Source organism: Hippocampus zosterae, chromosome 19 (assembly GCF_025434085.1).
Source record: "Hippocampus zosterae strain Florida chromosome 19, ASM2543408v3, whole genome shotgun sequence".
In the NCBI taxonomy this organism is placed as follows: Eukaryota; Metazoa; Chordata; class Actinopteri; order Syngnathiformes; family Syngnathidae; genus Hippocampus; species Hippocampus zosterae.
This window is the reverse complement of record NC_067469.1, coordinates 5783514-5800774: the sequence shown is the minus strand read 5'-3', so window position 1 is coordinate 5800774 and position 17261 is coordinate 5783514. Positions and strand designations below refer to the sequence as shown.

General features: G+C 45.6%; 1 protein-coding gene across 1 annotated transcript in view; it reads right to left on the bottom strand.

Annotated features, from left to right (window-relative positions):
* The window catches only part of fut8b (fucosyltransferase 8b (alpha (1,6) fucosyltransferase)), a 67809-nt gene extending 55171 nt beyond the window's left edge, over positions 1–12638 (bottom strand). The window contains exon 1 of the mRNA XM_052053154.1: positions 12434–12638. The gene's annotated coding sequence lies outside the window, so the exon portion shown is untranslated. The remainder of the gene's footprint in view (positions 1–12433) is intronic.
* Between the last annotated feature and the right edge of the window lie 4623 nt (positions 12639–17261).

Below are 17261 nucleotides of genomic sequence, written 5' to 3'. Positions count from 1 at the left end.
ATCAGGTCCATCTGGACAGCCGGTGGGAGTGAAAAGCCGAACAGTGGGAACAGACGGCCACCTCGTGCACCCCCAGAGCTCTGGCCAACGTGCGAGCATGTGGGCTGTAACGCAAGTGTGAGAAAGCCTCGCTTGCACCAAGCGCTTTCGTTGCGTTGGCTTGGCCGGGGGGTGTGGCGTGATCGAAATATCCTGATCGGGCTACGCTACGTTGACGCTGCGGGGTGTCGTATCGTGGAAATACGGTGATCAACTCAGGGTGGACCAGGGCCGGATGAAATGAATCATAAAAAATTGAAATGCAAGCAATTTTAGGGGGAAATCGTACAGTGGAATATATAGCGTAACAAATTCTAAAATAATCCATGTTGGTGTTAAAAAAAAAAAGGTCCTTGTCGCATTTAGTGAGAACGACACTCATTAGGTTTGATTTTAAAAAATCAAGAACAAGGGCTCCAAAGGGCAGGGGAATAATTTATAATTAAAAATGAGTCATTATTTGGGTGCACAAAGCCAAATGGTCTCTGTTACTTGTGTAACCTTTAAATTAACAATATGAGGGGACATATAGGGGAGGAAAAAAAAAGCCACAGATCCTTCACAAAGTGCCTTTCAATACTGACCTTATAATACCGGCTTGATATTAAAAGACGATATGCCCTTTACACAAGATTAATCACTGTTTACTTCCACGACAAACTTGTAAAATCTTCGAATCAACTTTCCACGATACAGTGACCGAAAACAAGCGGATTCTTGTCACGCTATTAAAATTGTCCTTTGAAGGTCTTGCTGTGCGGTGGAGGGATAAAACGAACAAAGCATTCGTGAAGACTTGGAATTGTGCTGTGAATCATGAAAACCCGAACGTCTGCCGTTTCAGTTTGGTTTGTCTCGCCGCTTAATGAAAAAAAAAAAAATCCTCAAATACCGATATCCAAATGTACATCAAAGTGTGGTCGTAAGCATGAAACGATGTCGCCCTTGGAAGGGGAGAAGGAACTTGGAAGGCTTTGTTTGAAAAGAGTGAGAAAGGACGGCGATACGGTAAATCTTTGTCTTGCGCGATGGTCATTAAAAGATCATTTTACGGTCAATCCTTAACTCGGGGCGGATTAGTACAATCATTGGGAAAAATAAATTGCATGTAGTTTTGTTTTACGCGTTATCATCCCGCTCTTTCTACAGCGACATTTTGTTCGGCGACGGGCAATTAGAACTCAATTAGGTGAAAGTTCAACCTTTGTTTTACTTGGACTGTCAATTTGCCGGGCAGCTAATACCTCGGTTATATATGGAATGGTTAAGAAAGATCAATCATCTGATTGAGTGAAGCCGGACAGTTTCAATTTCATCCGGAATACGCGAACGTCGGCTGTATGCAACAAGCCTGCGTGTGTATCTGCAAACGTGTCTTTGGAACGGAATGTTGGCAGAGCTAAAATTCTTTCATGTGAGTTTATATCGACGTTCCATCTTAAATGGGTCGTGACGGCGTGCCGTGTACATCTCATAATGTGCATTTGTTCAACATCAATTGAAGTCGTTCCGCATTTAGCATCCTCGGTCAAAGCGGCTAATGCTAACCGAGACCACGAGAATCAAGAACACTTTAGGTCTACCGGTAATTGTTTTTGTTTGTTTGCTTTTATTAAACCGTCATGCTTTACATTCCCTTGTAAAATTAGAAAGCTCTTATGACTAAAAGGAGACTTTAATACCAGCCATTTTCCTGCATAATGTTCACTCACAGCCATAAGATTGTTCTCAGGGCGGGAAAATCGACAGACTTGGCAGCTAATAAAAATGATTTTCCCTTTCCGTCCAAAGGTTATTGATAAAACATGGGGCGTATATACAAGCCGGTTGAGGAATATGAGTCAAACATCATGCGCACATGTCTGTCAACTAGCGCTATTCAAAATACGTCAAGGCTTCAGAAAGCAGAACAAAGCATTTCAGAACAGGAAGGTAAAAAATATATCTATAAAAAAATGAAACCAACTAACTAGTATATAAACCTTGCCCTACGCCAAAAGCAATGAAAAATCAACAACAAAGGTGGTCGATTTTTACGCGGTCATTTCATATTTGGTTGACGGAGGCTACAGTAATTGTATTTATAATTTAATGCCGGGCTCGCCAAAGGCTAAATCGATTTAACATAAAACAGGAGCACAAACAGAGTGCAGACCTTTGCCAAGGCTTAAACATTTGTCACCTGAAAAATCTATGCCATAGCTATTAAAGATTTAATATCCTGGCACAGATATTAGTTGAGATAGCGACACTGAATCGAACACTCTTGCCTCATTTCTTTACCAGGCAAATAATAGCACGTGTGTGCTTTTGACCAAAAAAATGACAAATTATCTAAATTAAATTTTGCTCGAGGTCAGCAGATTGTGTACCTCAGTCAAAAGTTCGCAACCGCTACAGCTGCAACAAAGCGCTTTACCGAACATTAAACATACTCCATCCAGGAAATGAGAATATTGATCCATATATAAGGTGCATCGGATTATAAGGCGCAACGGAGAACATTGAATGTGTTTATTCATTCATTCATTCATCTTCCGAGCCGCTTGATCCTCACTAGGGTTGCGGGGGGTGCTGGAGCCTATCCCAGCTGTCTTCGGGCAGTAGGCGGGGGACACCCTGAATCGGTTGCCAGCCAATCACAGGGCACACAGAGACGAACAACCATCCACGCTCACACTCACACCGAGGGACAATTTTTAGAGTGTTCAATCAGCCTGCCATGCATGTTTTTGGAATGTGGGAGGAAACCGGAGCACCCGGAGAAAACCCACGCAGGCCCGGGGAGAACATGCAAACTCCACACAGGGAGGCCGGAGCTGGAATCGAACCCGGTACCTCTGCACTGTGAAGCCGACGTGCTAACCACTGGACTACCGGGCCGCCTTTGAATGCTTTTAGGTGTGCCTCATAGTGCGGAAAATTCGGTCAGTTGTAAGAACACGGATACAAATATGTAATCTAAAAAGTGGTTCAGGTGAATCATTTCAAACGCATGTTTTTTGTTTTTTAGTGTGTGTGTGTGTCGGCATGATCCCAACGAGGCAGAGAGGCTGCCAGAAGCCTTTGAGGAAGGAACATGTGTCCACTGTTGTGTTGGGTCACAGATGTCACCTGCTCCGGCAGCCCTCGCCCCCGCCCAACTCGCTGACCCCCAACAGCTCGCCCACATGCCCCAAAGCAGCGGAGAAAACAAGCCGGCCGTGTTGTTCCTTGCTGTATGCTTCTCTCTGATAATGGGATTAAAACGCGGCTCGCTGAATTACCGCAAAGTCCTTCCAACTCAAAGAGAATGTTACTCGCGGCTTCTGGCTACATGTGCCGTTTGCACGCTCATGCCAAGTGGCGACCGGGTAAGCTTTAAGTGAATTAAACGCAACTGGCTGGGGCTGGACCAGTCATTTAAAAAAATAAAAGAAATAAATAAATGCAGAGCCAGGAAGAACATTTGCCATAGGAAAGTAAACGGAGTTAATATCAGCCGCAAGCGAAATTAGGAAACCACCATGCGTGACCACAGAACAAATCAGCGAACCAACCGTGGGTGTGTGGGCATGTGTGTGCACGCCACTAAGTGTATGTGTGTGTGTGTGTGTGTGTGTGTGTGTATGTCAAACTGTTTTTGATTGTTGATCATTGAAAGGAGCTTTGTCAATGGTGTGGTCGTCGCTTGTTCGAGGGCCTGAAATTCCTTTTGCACGGCTCACCACTTGTTTGCTAGGGAAACACACAATGCTTCACCACAGGATTCAGCCATGCAGATTGTTGATGTGTGCGGGTTTTTTTTTCCTCTCTCTCGCCGTCTCACAACATGCACACGCGCACACTCACACACACACTCAGAAGGTGCCCAACCACATATCGATTGCCATTGACCTTACTTAGAATAATCACATTAGCGAAGCAGTGCTAGCCGCCTCCATTCTTATCATTCCTCTTAGTCTGAAGAATTTACAAGGTCAGTGGCTGCCATCACTCGCCTCTACTTTTTTTTTTTTTCCTTCTGCTTTGTCCTCTCTAGTTCCGCTCCAACCGTGACCACAAACTCATTGTCTTACCCTGGCGCGTTGAGGAAGAACCAATGCAGCACAACAATGGAGGGAAACCAACTGACCAATCTCACCGGCTACAGTACTCCAGCTAAAAAAAAAAGAAAAAGTTTGCTGTACACTGAGCGATGCACACAAAGTCACTGAACCAGACCATCGCGAGAAACTCACACTCGCACAGTGGGCAACTGAACTTCCTCCCCCAAACATAAAGCAGGGAAATGATTCACAAATTCATATCTTACACAAAAAGTATGTTTTTATGATCAAGCGAAACGCTTGAATTCCAGCTCTGTAACCCTAACTCCTTTGAGAATGATCGGAAAACAAAGTGGTTGAGGCAAAAAAACAAACAAAAAAAAAAAACAGTTTTGCGTGCAACTTGGCATTGTGTCACGCTGGCCTTAATTCACTTCTGTGAACTACGCCCTGTCGGACTACCGAGGCTCAACTCCTTCCCTTCAAGCAAACTGAACACCGCAAAAACACATGCAATTTACTTCAAGCAGGCTGATGGAGGATTCAAAGTAACAGGGTGGCAAAAAAAAAAAAAAGATTGCTCTGGACTAAAATGGCTTTTCGACAGCGCACGGAAAACAGAGTGGCACACGGTGACAAAATATTTGGCAAAATGTTATCAAAACCTCGCTTTGGGTCGATTCCGTCAAGTCAAACTTGACATCCGCGTGGCTGACCCATGACCTTGCTCTAACTTTCCTTTCTCCAGAGGACAACTACCGAAAATGCACGCACGCAATTAGCTCCCAAATTAAGACGGACTAAGTAGCTCTTCATTAACGACAAGGGACAATTACAGCTCTTAATAACGCGGCATTGTGGTGGCCGTTTGTAACCTTGATAATGAGATACGTCACCGGCGTTGATTGATTTCCTCCAATGTCCATGTTTGCACGGAAAATGGAGATTAAAGTTAGGACCACACGCTTCGTTTATTCGCATGCGCGCGCGACACCTGCTAACGACTCATCACAACGCAAGCGCATCATGAAAGGGGGGGGGGGGGGGGAAGAATGCATAAATTTTGGCGTTCCATAGACTCCATCCCGTCAATCCACTCCGGTGCAGTTCTGGTAAATCCAACAATGAACCTGAGCTTCCCGCACGAGAACGGCTCTGTTCAAATTTGGCTTTATTATCCAAAAAAATAAAAAAAATAAATTGTGGCGGGACAACCATAACACAAGATTAACTTGTGATAATCTTCAATTTAGTCGACAAATCAGGGAGTCGATGTGCTAGAGTTAAATTCAAGTGGACCAAAGACTTCAAGGGTGTTTGGTGTACTTGTATGAAGCTGCTTGCTTAATTAAAAAAAATACAATACGTGTGCAGAATAAGGACAAACCCCCCGCCCCCCAAAAAAAAAATCTAAACGAGAGTAAGAGAAGAGGTGACACACCATGCGATGAGGCACCCATGAGGCGACATGACAGCTACGCCTGACGCGAACGGGTTCCCTGCTGGTTTCCCAAAGACTTTGCCAGAGGTAAATGCCAAAGCTGCCACTCATACGGATACAGAATAGGCACTAAAGGTCACGTAGGAAAACTACTGCGGTAGTTCGACCCGCAAAGGAAACACGCGGTTAGGCTAACGTAAACTTTGACGGACGAGAGGTGAGTTATGAATGAGTGCCCCTTTTGCTTTCTAAATCTGTCAAGTGCCAGCCAAAGTTTCTGTAACCCATGACCTTGGCGGGGGGGGGGGGGGGGGGCGGCTGGGAAGGGAGTGTCACACTTCAAAGTATGAGAGGGCCCTTTGTTGTGTTACTCGTGGATCTTGAAGGGTAAGTTGAAGCAATTTTAAAAGAGACGTGAAGGGGCGGGGCCGGGGAGGATCCATTTGTTGCCTTTTGATGGAAACGTGCTTCCATAGAGGGAACAAATGAGTTGTCATGACAGTGGTATGTGGTGGGGGGGGGGGGCGGGGGGGGGGTCATAAATCAAGAGTGTATGCAGACATGACAAATCAGAAGTTGCCCCCCCCCCCCCCGCAAGCTCAAGACGTGTCTGTATATTTCTACATTACAGAATGCACTCTCTTTGAGCAAAGCCGGCTTTATTAGTTCTATAAATTTAGTTTACCGCTCAATCAATAGTAACACGATCGGGGAGAGATACTCGTCAGGGTAAACAGAACATCCACGACTGACAAATATCGCAGGGCAGAAAGAGACCGCGCGCTCGGTCCAATGGGAGACATTCCCACAATTATCCAAAGGGGATATGCTGCCTTCGGTCAAATCTATCGCGGTAATCAAATCCGAATTGAAATCGAGTGCCTCGCCGATGCAAATGACGTCGCTCGAATGTCGGTGCCGTCGAAGGCTTCGGAGGCGGGTAGCAAACGATCAAGTCGATCGCGTCTCGTGTTCTGCTAAACTTGATTTGCAATCTTGGCGTCGATGGGCGGGGCCTGGTTACGGCTTAGCGGTGTGACCGCCCATCGTACGGAAGATCAACTGTTGAGCATGTTCATCCTTTTCTTAGTAACCGCGGGGACCGCAGCCGAGCCCCGCTAGCCAAGGACCGGTTCTCCGTCGATACCGGGGGGTCCTTTTGAATGGTCACCTAATGAGACTTAATAGCACGCCACATGCCCAGAATTGAGCAGCGCGAACCATGACACGGCAGTGTCCCATTTCCGACTGAAATGAGATAAAATGCGAACGCTCGGAAGGACGGCGGATGCTAATCACTTCTTATTATTCATAACGTCGCCTGACGGCGTTCCGTTTGACTTTCTGTTACGTAAACCGCGAAGCTGTCAAATGACATTCATGGGGTTTTGCGCCGTTTTGTGAACGCTCGCGACTGCTGGCTACAAAGGCGGAGAGTTTGCCCTACATTCCGTGCGCTCGCAGTCTGATTGTTTCCCTGCCATCTTTCAAAAAATAAAAAATAAAAAAAAAGTGATGCAGCCGCTGAAATCCAATCGAGCCGATCCTTCACGATCTTGCTCATAGTCTCCCATGGCAATGCCATAAGCCGCACGCGCGTACCAAAAATAGACACGACTTTGATGAACATATCGAAGGATGATGAACACCTCACTCCCGATATACTTTGCAAACGCGTGAGAAGGGGGCTTCAATGCTAAATGAAATGTTGGATCCAGTCCGGGTCGGCTCACTGAATAGGATGGACGAATGGACGCGGGCGAGTCTTGGGATGGAGACGAATGCGTGCTGAATACAAAGTCGGCGATGCGGCGCACATGCCGAGCAAATTGAGTTTTTTCGCAAACATTTCTCCAGCCGTCCCTGTCAGGTCTGCTTCAGGTGTCAACGGTGGGCTCCATCGTGCCGACAAGGTTGTTTTATGGGCCATGGCTAGTGGAAATGCAGACATTTGGGAGGCGATGTTAGGCCATATTTCATTCTGACAGTTCTGAATGGACGGCATGGCGTTTTTCCATTTTTTTTATGTACAAGTACTTTAAAATGTAATTCACATTAAACTGTTGCGGATTGTTTATGGTTACTTGTTGAAACGGCTAGCAGCTACTTAATGGCTAAAAACAAAAACACGCGCACGGTTTGGATTTCAAAATTTTTGGCCAAAGCATAACAACGGAGTCCTCGAAAATGCAAATGAGGGGTTGGGGGAGGGGGGTCAAATTAACAGGCAGCATTTGGATCGTATTTCTGGACATCTAGGACATCTAGGGATGTCCTAGCTGCAACAACTGCTTTGGGAGACACCCATGGAGAAAGCCAGCACGCTCATGCAGAGAAACGGATCCTCTCTGATGAAAGGACGCCGCAGGCTGCGCAGACTCGACGCCGGGGCCAAACCTCACCCCGGCCAAACGCACTCTATGAGGGGCCATTCAAGTCGGAACCTCTGACACGTGATAGCGGCTGTGAGTGACGGAGCTCGGAACCGTCTCGCCATACAAAGATGCATTTCGAACATCCTGGCGGGCGCAGTTGAAGCTGTGCGATCTCCGATCCGGCTTTGACACTAATCTGAGGGCATGCGGGCTTGCGGGGCAATTCTGGGCTCGATTTCTAATAAGGACGGCGGTTTATTCACATTGAATCGGGTGATCATTTGTGAGGTTAATGGCTGATGAGGCACCGGCATAACAGTCAGATTTGCCAATTCATTTCTGCGGCCAAACAGTGATTAATATTAATAATTACAAAGTGGTGTGGATTTTAAGGCTCAAATGTTTTAAAATATCATATCATCAGACGGCCCCTGGCAACAGCATTCAGGCACGACGGCTCAGCCGGGCTGCAGATTCAAAGCGCGTTCGGTCGCTCCGTGCGGCCTGTCGCAAAATGGCCTCTGGCCACGTAGCAGCCCCAGAGCCTGCGGTTGGGACGCGTCCTCTTCTATACAGAGCTTTCACCGAAAGGCTGCTCCATCTTGAACAGCCAAACCGAACCAAATCTCAATATCAACAGTCGACAGGTGGGCGAGGAGACACGCAGGAATTTTCTTGCTCGCGTTGCTAGAGAACGCCAACGCCGTGGATAAGACCGGCCATCTCAATGTGGCATTCGGTACCCTCTCAGACCCAACTCGGCTTTTCTCCATGGAAACCTGCCCCATCAGTCGCGCCCCCATGATTGCCTCTTCGTTCACGACTCAGACACTCCGTCTTAGGCTGCTGATAATAATGGCCGCTGGAAGGATGAGAGCAGAAGAGTGATGGCAGAGCGGTGCTTTTCCTTCCAATTTTGCCGTCTGAAAGGCTGCGGTCTTGGTGGATGATACAAACCTCCCCAGTGGCAATTTTGCAGATGGGCAAGGTATCCTGAAGAGGGTTGATTTTGAATACATCTTCCAAGCCTTCGATGCGTACACGGCATCATCGTAAACAAAAAATGTAGTCTTTTTGAGTACCCCCCCCCCCCCACCCCGCCTAAAAAAAATGAGTTTTGTCCTGTACAGAACCGGGAGGAGACAAACAAAGCGCCCTTCAACACCTCCCTTTGCAAAACAACGTGTTGGGAAGCCTTCACAGACAAACAATACCCACAAAACAATCTTACAGCATTGTTTGTTCGGTATTCCTGTGTTCCTTGCATCCCGTCTTCGCTCGGTGGGTTTCTTTTTCTGAATATGTGCCGCTTGCGCTTCCCTCATTCAACTCCCACATCTCATCGGGCAGACATTTTCAGCCAAAGAACGCGTCTGTGACAGCCCGGTTGTAAAAAGCAGGAGACTATTAGCTCATTCAGTATGAGCCAATTCTGGACCCGAGTCTGAAAAGACGTTTAAAAACGTCTTTGGGAGTGAATGAGTTAATAATAATACAAGTAAACACTCTATGTAGATACGCCGCACAGGTTTTAAGGCACCCAAAGGGACACTAAAAAATCATCATTTGCCTTGCCGTGGAAGCGCTGACCAGATTGTCCTTTTACTTTTGGCCCCTTCCAAAGTGCGAGGCGCATACACAAACTGTTGTAATTCCAACATGCACGCACTGGAGCCAATATCAAGCATAATCCACACACACACACACACACACACACACACACAGTACACTGAGCCAAAACACTGTGACGCTTGAAATTAGAATGTCTTTTCATGCAAACATAGCCGCCTGCTGTGCAGGTGACAGGCTGGTACTGCAGACAGCATTGAAAGGGAGAATAAATAATAAAAAAAAAAACAAATCCAAATGCTGTTTTGAATAAAATTCCACTCGGCGGAGGATTGCGGCGCAGACCTAAAAGCGGGATTGGGCTTTTTGCTTGTGCCACAAATAGGCGCCCCTGTTTCATGCAGATAAAAGCGGAGAACAAAGTCACCGCCCAGTTTGGCTCACTGGCATGCTCGATATCTAACCTCGCCAGCAAAGTAGCACTAATAAGTTTAATGAAGTCATTAGTCAAAAATGAAGACAGACAAGTCACGGAAGGCGGAAGCTCAGATGAAGGGCGGAGAGAGACGGGGGGGGGACTTTGAGAAAATGCACGACTCGCAGCATTCAACGAATCCAAGCCGGCGGGATTTACACTGCACGGCGCAAGTGACACAATACCGATGTTTTGCTTTCGAATGGCACAAATTCGATTTGTACATGAAAAGTGCAAACTACATGCAACGAATTAGATCGCTTTGATTCAGAACCCGACCTCTTCCAAAAATCTGACTCCAGCATTTGGCATCTTTCCCAAACCCAAACGAGTCCCGTTTCCCGCAGTTCCATCAGTGTTAACATCGCCATACCCGATTGGTCGCTTGAAATGTATGTCGAAATATAAAGTCAAGAAAAGTCCGATCATCGCAATCGGACACTTGGACCTGCAGTATAAATCCCGCCTGAGCGGCAAAATAAAGAACGAGCGCAACAAATTGCGACTGCTCGTCACAAATGCAATCAAGATCGTAGATGTAAGTGCTTCATCAAAATGTATGCGACCCGGAATGAACTGTCCCAAAGTAATTATTTGCATTTTGCTCGATACAAACGGGCCCCTCGCTCGGACATTGATTCGGTTGCAAAGTCGCAACGGTGGAGGCAAAGGATGATCACAATCTTTTACTTTGTGTAAACTCACGCAGAAGAGTTGAGATGCATTTCCCTCGTCCTGGGCAATATTGTGCCACTGTTTACTTATTCATGAATAGATTAGGGCTGCTAACTCAAATCAGTCTGCTTCACGTTATGGAGGGAGGGGGGGGGGGACTTTATTACATAACATTAATGATGCATTAGCTTCCAAGGTGTTGACTTTCCACCGCGATGGCATCAATTCAGGTGGGAGCACGAGAGATCTTGGTTGCGAGTGGATCGAAAGGATCGGATTATTGCGGCACAGTTCGGCTATCGGGTGATTGATTGCCGTCAAACGCAGACTAATGAAGCTTTGCTGGAGTGCGTCTGGTTACGCGGTCCTCCGTAGTCATACGCGTTTTCCGAAAAAAATCATAAATTCGCCTCCACAGCCATCCACTGGACATACGAGCATCAGGAATAACTCCACAAGTGTTATTTCATCTCTGCGAGCGCATATTGTGACCCGATTTTTTGGGGAGCAAATCAGCTGTACTATTCACGTCATGTAATCTGCCCATTTTACTATTTTAGCAATTTATAATAATAATACATTTTATTTATAAGCGCCTTTCAAGACACCCAAGGACACTTTACAATAACAAAAAACACAAAACAATACGTGTTTCTTTGCGATATGAATCGCTTCGAGCTCATCCAGCGAGCTGACACACAATGACGTCAGCATTTTCCCATCCTCTGATTGGTTGGTCACAGCATTAACGTCAACCGACAGTGGCCCGCAAAACTCACGTGTAACTTTTTTTGCACAGACGAATACATTTCATCATTAGCATCACTGATGACTATGATGTAATTTATTTAAATGATTAGTTGATAAATACCGCTTCGAGTGATTGCATCGTTTTTGTATCGTGTGCAGCATGATAGTAATGAAGTTAATCAAATTGAACTGAAGGCTCTGTGACGAAATGCAATGCCCGCCGCTGCATTGAGTGCGTTTCGTTTACAAACAAGAACGTTTCGCAGTCTAACTTGTGCCACTTGCACCTAAATGTGCAGGCTCATGATCCCTCAGTGATGTGCTGATGGCATTTAAACTACTGAGTGGATGACGTGGGCCGCGGAAAAAAAACAACAAAACACACACGCACAAAAAGTAAATAACAGACGTTGTGTGATCTTGACAGAGTCTGTGTTTATACAAAGCACATCGAGGACCGGAACCACACCTCCACTTGACAACAAATGCACGCCTGACACGGAGAATGAGATCATGCAACACCTGCACCAGCAACGCATGCACAACACAGGCGCCAATAAAAATGCTTAAAATAACAACGGCAAATTATTGGGTGCAAAGGGATGCACACAGTTGCATTGCAATGCGTGGGTGGAGGTCACTCATATGGACCGGGAACCCCAGCAGACAAGACGGTTAGCTTCCGCGCTATACGCCTTGCAGCAGCGTTTAGCTTCAAGTAATGCTGAAAATCAAACCAGAAGGCTCGGGGCGAACTACCATGACAGTTCAGCAGCTGCACCGGGATTGTTTACCTGCTGCTCTTCGCCGCCGTGTTGGCGAGAATAAGCGACAAAGGAGGGGTGGCGGTGAATGGGGAAACTGCGTACTCGAGTGGGTATAAGCGCAACATCCTTTCGGGGAAGGAAGCAATCTAAGGAGCCCTATAACGGGACCGAGCAGAGCTGCCTTGCGCCGCGTTCGCCCGCCGATCGCGGCAGCGACGCAGGCAACAGGCCGGGAATGTCGCGTGGTGGAGGCGAGGGGGGGGCAGCATACGGACAGTGGCCGCCACATAGTCACGGATAAACGCTGTGCTTACCTGGCCGTGCGATCCTGGCTTCCAGCGGCATCCGTTCGGGTCTGACGAGGCGACAGGCGAGCTCTGTGGATGCAAGTGGGGAACGATGAGTGCAAACAACAGAGTGGAACGAGAGAGGAACTCAGCCACTGGGGTAAAGAGCACGAGCAGTGAGGCTGGACTGTGGGTTTCTGCCGGCGTCAAAATTCACGAGGGAAGCGGGTAGGATTGCACTTCCGGAAAGGGCTTTTCACAATAATTTACTAGCCAGAGTGCGTTTGCGCCGATTCGCGTGTATGGATGGATGGACATGCAGCGATGTACTAAATATTTAAGTGTACACTGCTAATGTACGAACCAAAAAATATGGTAATTTTTATTGCTTAGGACTTTAGAAGACCTTATTAATGCTGTTGTTTCCTTGACCTGCAGTATTTGGAAAACCACCCTAAGGACTACTAATACAATGAAGAATGTCCCTTCTGAACATTTAAATGTATGATTACGATTGTATTAACGAGGCCAACGATGACATGAAACAATTACAGTTCGAATTTTTTATTTTTTTATTTTTTTCATTCCGTATGGCATATCAGATGGTGGCACTGTGGCAGCTATCTTGCCATTTTATACATTTTTGTTGTTGTTATGATACTCTTCCTGCATTAGATCATTTTTATTTGATATTTTACTATGTATGATACTGCACTGTTTTGAATCAACAGTCTTGATGATTCTGTTATTGAATACAAATGGTCATATTAATACTAATTTTAGTATTTTAAGATCGGCAACCAATTACTATAATTGTATTTTAAATCCAGTACTTATACAAAGTGGTTAGCACGTTGACCTCACAGTGCAGAGGTAGCGGGTTCAATTCCAGCTCCGGATTCCCTGTCTGGAGTCTGCATGTTCTCCGGGTACTCCTGATTTCCTCCCACATTTCAAAAACATGCATGGCAGGCTGATTGAACACTCTAAATTGTCCCGAGGTGTTAGTGTGAGCATGGAAGGTTGTTTTGTCTCTGTGTGCCCTGCTATTGGCTGGCAAACAGTTCAGGGTGTCCCCCGCCCAAAGACAGCTGGGCCCCTTGTCCGCGACCTTTGTGAGGATAAGCAGATCGGAAAATGGATGGATGTAGTTATATTGACTGACGACTGATTCGTTTCATATTCGGTCATTTATTTTGAAGGCAGGACAGTTTTGCTTCCGCTTTTGGCCTTTTGACGGATGGTGAGCCCGGTGGACCAGCGAATGGACAAATTGCAGCACGTCCCCAAGTGTTGGGATGGTGTACTACAATTTTTCATGACAGGTTGTCCTGGAGTGGAGGACGACTGTCAACAACAACCCCCCCCCCCACTCCCCAACACACCCGCACAAGCTGGCAGATCGTTTGACACTTGAAAAAGAGAATATGACTCACCCACCCCACCGCATTTTAAAACAGTTCCTTGAACAGCAAGCCTGTGACATGCTTTCATCAAAAATATAGATCTATATTTGTGCAGCATATGTCTTGCCATGATGAAATAAACTCGTTTTAGCAGCAGATCTGTCTTCCGTTGTGGAGGGAGGGGGGAGTAGAAAGATAGCAGAAGGCTGGGTTTAATTCCCCACTTGATGGTGGCCAGGCACACAATCCCCGCCTATAGTTCCCTCCAATCTAAATGTCAGTTCTCCCGAATATGACCCCTTTACTATCACACTGAAAATTACAAGGTCCTTCCCGAAGTGCGCTCCTCTTCATAACAGTTGGCACAGTTAAATTTCTTTTTCCAGATAAAGCCAAAGCAGCTCTGGTGATCTTATCAACTGTGATAAATTCACAACAGGAGAAATATATCCAAACTGATGAGGATAACGACGCCCCCGTTGCAGCAAGTACAGAAAAGGGGGAATTCAAGTCAGGATGTGTCACCGACTGTTGACAGATTTTTAAACGTGATGAATTATTTTGCTTGAGAGTTGCCACCGGATTGATACAAACATCTTGGGGAAAATGCTTTAACGTTCCTTCAACTCAGAGACACTCATTGAAACAGTTTAGGGCTGTGAAGAATTGTGTAAATATAACAGGACGTGCCTTGAATTCAGAAGTAGAAAACAAATAAAGGGAATTGTTTTTGTTAGCGTGAAGGTCAAACAAGATTGGTGCTGTGGTTGGAGCATTCCCACAAAATGAGCATTTGGTCAATGGAATAGCCACTTAAGTGACTAGCAATAAAATAAAATAAAATGTTTGGAACACTCACGCGAAATTGGGTCCAAATCTCAGGTTTGGCCTTCCTGTATGGAATTTAAAATTGAAGACTGGAAACTGTCCATGAGTGTTAATGTTTGTTTGCAATATACACTATGTATCCATGCCCGGTACATTATTTATATGCTGCTGCAGGCTAAAAAGGAAGAAAAACAAAAGAACGCAGGTATAAAGGTCAACTGATTAAGCTTGAAAATACCATTCGCCCACTGGCCGAGCCAGTCACGCAACTGTAAAGTGTGGGGGTAAAGTTTGCACATGACCACACTCAGCAGTCCTGACTGGGTGAGTCCTGCTTATTCGGTATTTCACAGAGCAAGATTCAGATGAATCGGCAGTCACTTTCAGTTGACGAACGTCGCTGCAGAAATGGCTATTGATTGCAAACTGACTCCAAACAGCTCGCGGACGAAGGACGGACCGGCAAAATAGGAGAGAGTGCCCATCAATGTGAAATAATGAATCAGTGGTGAGAAATTGTTAGCCTGCCAAATAATCCCAATTCTTCATGTAGTTTTAAGCAACCTGTAAACTCCACACAGAAATTCTGGAGTGCAGATTTGAACTCTCCGGACTATTGGGTATTATCCAACGTGCAGCCCAATAACATCAAAACAGCCTTTCTATTTTCACAGGGGCAAACTTCCAAAAGAGATCTCATTTGAAGTGGTCCTAAGTGGTAAAGTAAATATGGTGCAGCACTGCCACCGTGTGGCAAAACGTACACATTACATGTCTTCACACTCAAAGCAATGGAGCTTTGTTCGAGTGGCTTCCTCTCCTCTCACGGCACACGACTCGGCTGTATCGTTTCCGGTGAAACACCTCAGTTCAACACCTTATCTCCATCGACAATTGCGAAGTCCCCACCCGAATCAGTACCGAGATTGACCTATGAGGGGCAGCATGGGACCGAGGGCTGTACTAGACCAGGCCACCAAGCCACCGCTGCGTGTGACAAAGGCCAAAATTTTCCGTTTCTCCTGCCGAATATTAACCAATGAGTGGAGACAATGGCTTTAGATGTCATAATTTTTATAATATACTCATTAACATAACAAAAATAAAAGCCCTCTCAAATATCCTCCCGAGCCAACGTCATGCGAAGGAGGCCCGTCTCTTGCATCGACCCCTTTTAAACACTAGACGGCAGTATAATAGTGTTTTACAGCTTGTTGCAGGGTTGTGCTTTGAAAGCACCTTTTTTATGGCACATACACAAGAACCTGTTTAGCTTTTAATAGTAATTAACAAACGCCGCTCTGTCAAAGACAAGCAGCAGCTTTACCTGCTGTTAAATAGCAAATTCATTACCTTTCCGACTTCAATGACTCCAGCAGGTGTCTCATTAGCATCCATCTCTTCGACATCCTTTCCACCATGGACCGATTTGTCTGCAATTTGAAATATGATCTACACATGAGGAGAATGAAACGTGAGGTGGGGTACTGAAAACGATGGAAAACGGAGAAGTGGTGGCCAGGAGATAAAATTAATAAAGTGCCATTAAAAACAAAAAAAAACAAAAGGATGGATGCTTGCGTGTGCTCAAAGCTTCCGACTTTAAAGGTTGCTGTTTACAGCAGCCCGCTGTATTTTTTCATCAGTTTTTTTTAACCTTTGTGAAGTAGGTCTTCCCACTCCTGAGTGCCACAACAGCTATTGAATGAACAATTATGAAGTGTTCTTCACAAGCTGTTTTTAAAATGCATTCAGTGCTGATATTCTTCCTTCCACGCAAAGAGGTGAAGAGCCCTTCGGAATTTCAATAAAGAGCTCGATTCCAAAGATGATAAAATGTGATTTTAAGAGGCCTCCCATTTGCAGCACAGTTGACATCAGCGTGCCCTGTTATTGCTACGTGATTAATGGCTCGTGTTTGCTGCTGTGAGGCGAAGCGGCCTCCATCTGCAGACTTGTCTGACATTTCGACTCGATGCGGAGAGAACATAAAGCAAGTCCACAATGCAGTTCATTGGCAGCAGCAAAGTAACAGCTCACCCATCTAACTGATTTGTAAAAACACAGGTTTACAGAATCAAGGGCTGTCCTCAGATTAAATAATCCAGATGTTTTTTTTAAAATTTACTTTAACCCTTTTAGAGACATCGATCACTACAGCGGACAGCCTATCATGTTACAGGTTATCATTAATGGTGCATGAAAGCGTTAAATAGAAAAAGGATGTGAATTTGAGGAAAATATTGACTTGATGAAAAGTTGTTTACCGACAATCGATCGATGGAAGCGTGTACATGCCAAGAGAAAAAGAGTCAGGGGGGGGGCATTCGTGCCAAAAAAGTAAAACGCCACCAGATGAACCCTGTAACGTGACATCTTTGAGTTTGGATTCCTTTTTTATTTTTTTTTAAGCACACGCAAACATACTGAATGCGACCTACTGTTTTTTTTTACAGTGATTCACCTCTTTTCACTCTTGCATGACACTTGAGACTGACTGGTAAAAATTCTACATTCAGAAAGAATGTAGAAATCCCTCCAAAACGAACTTTTGTTCGTGTTTTGGAGCGATTCAATAATTGTGTGTGTTGGCAAAGCACAGAAAAAAAAAGGAGCCAAAG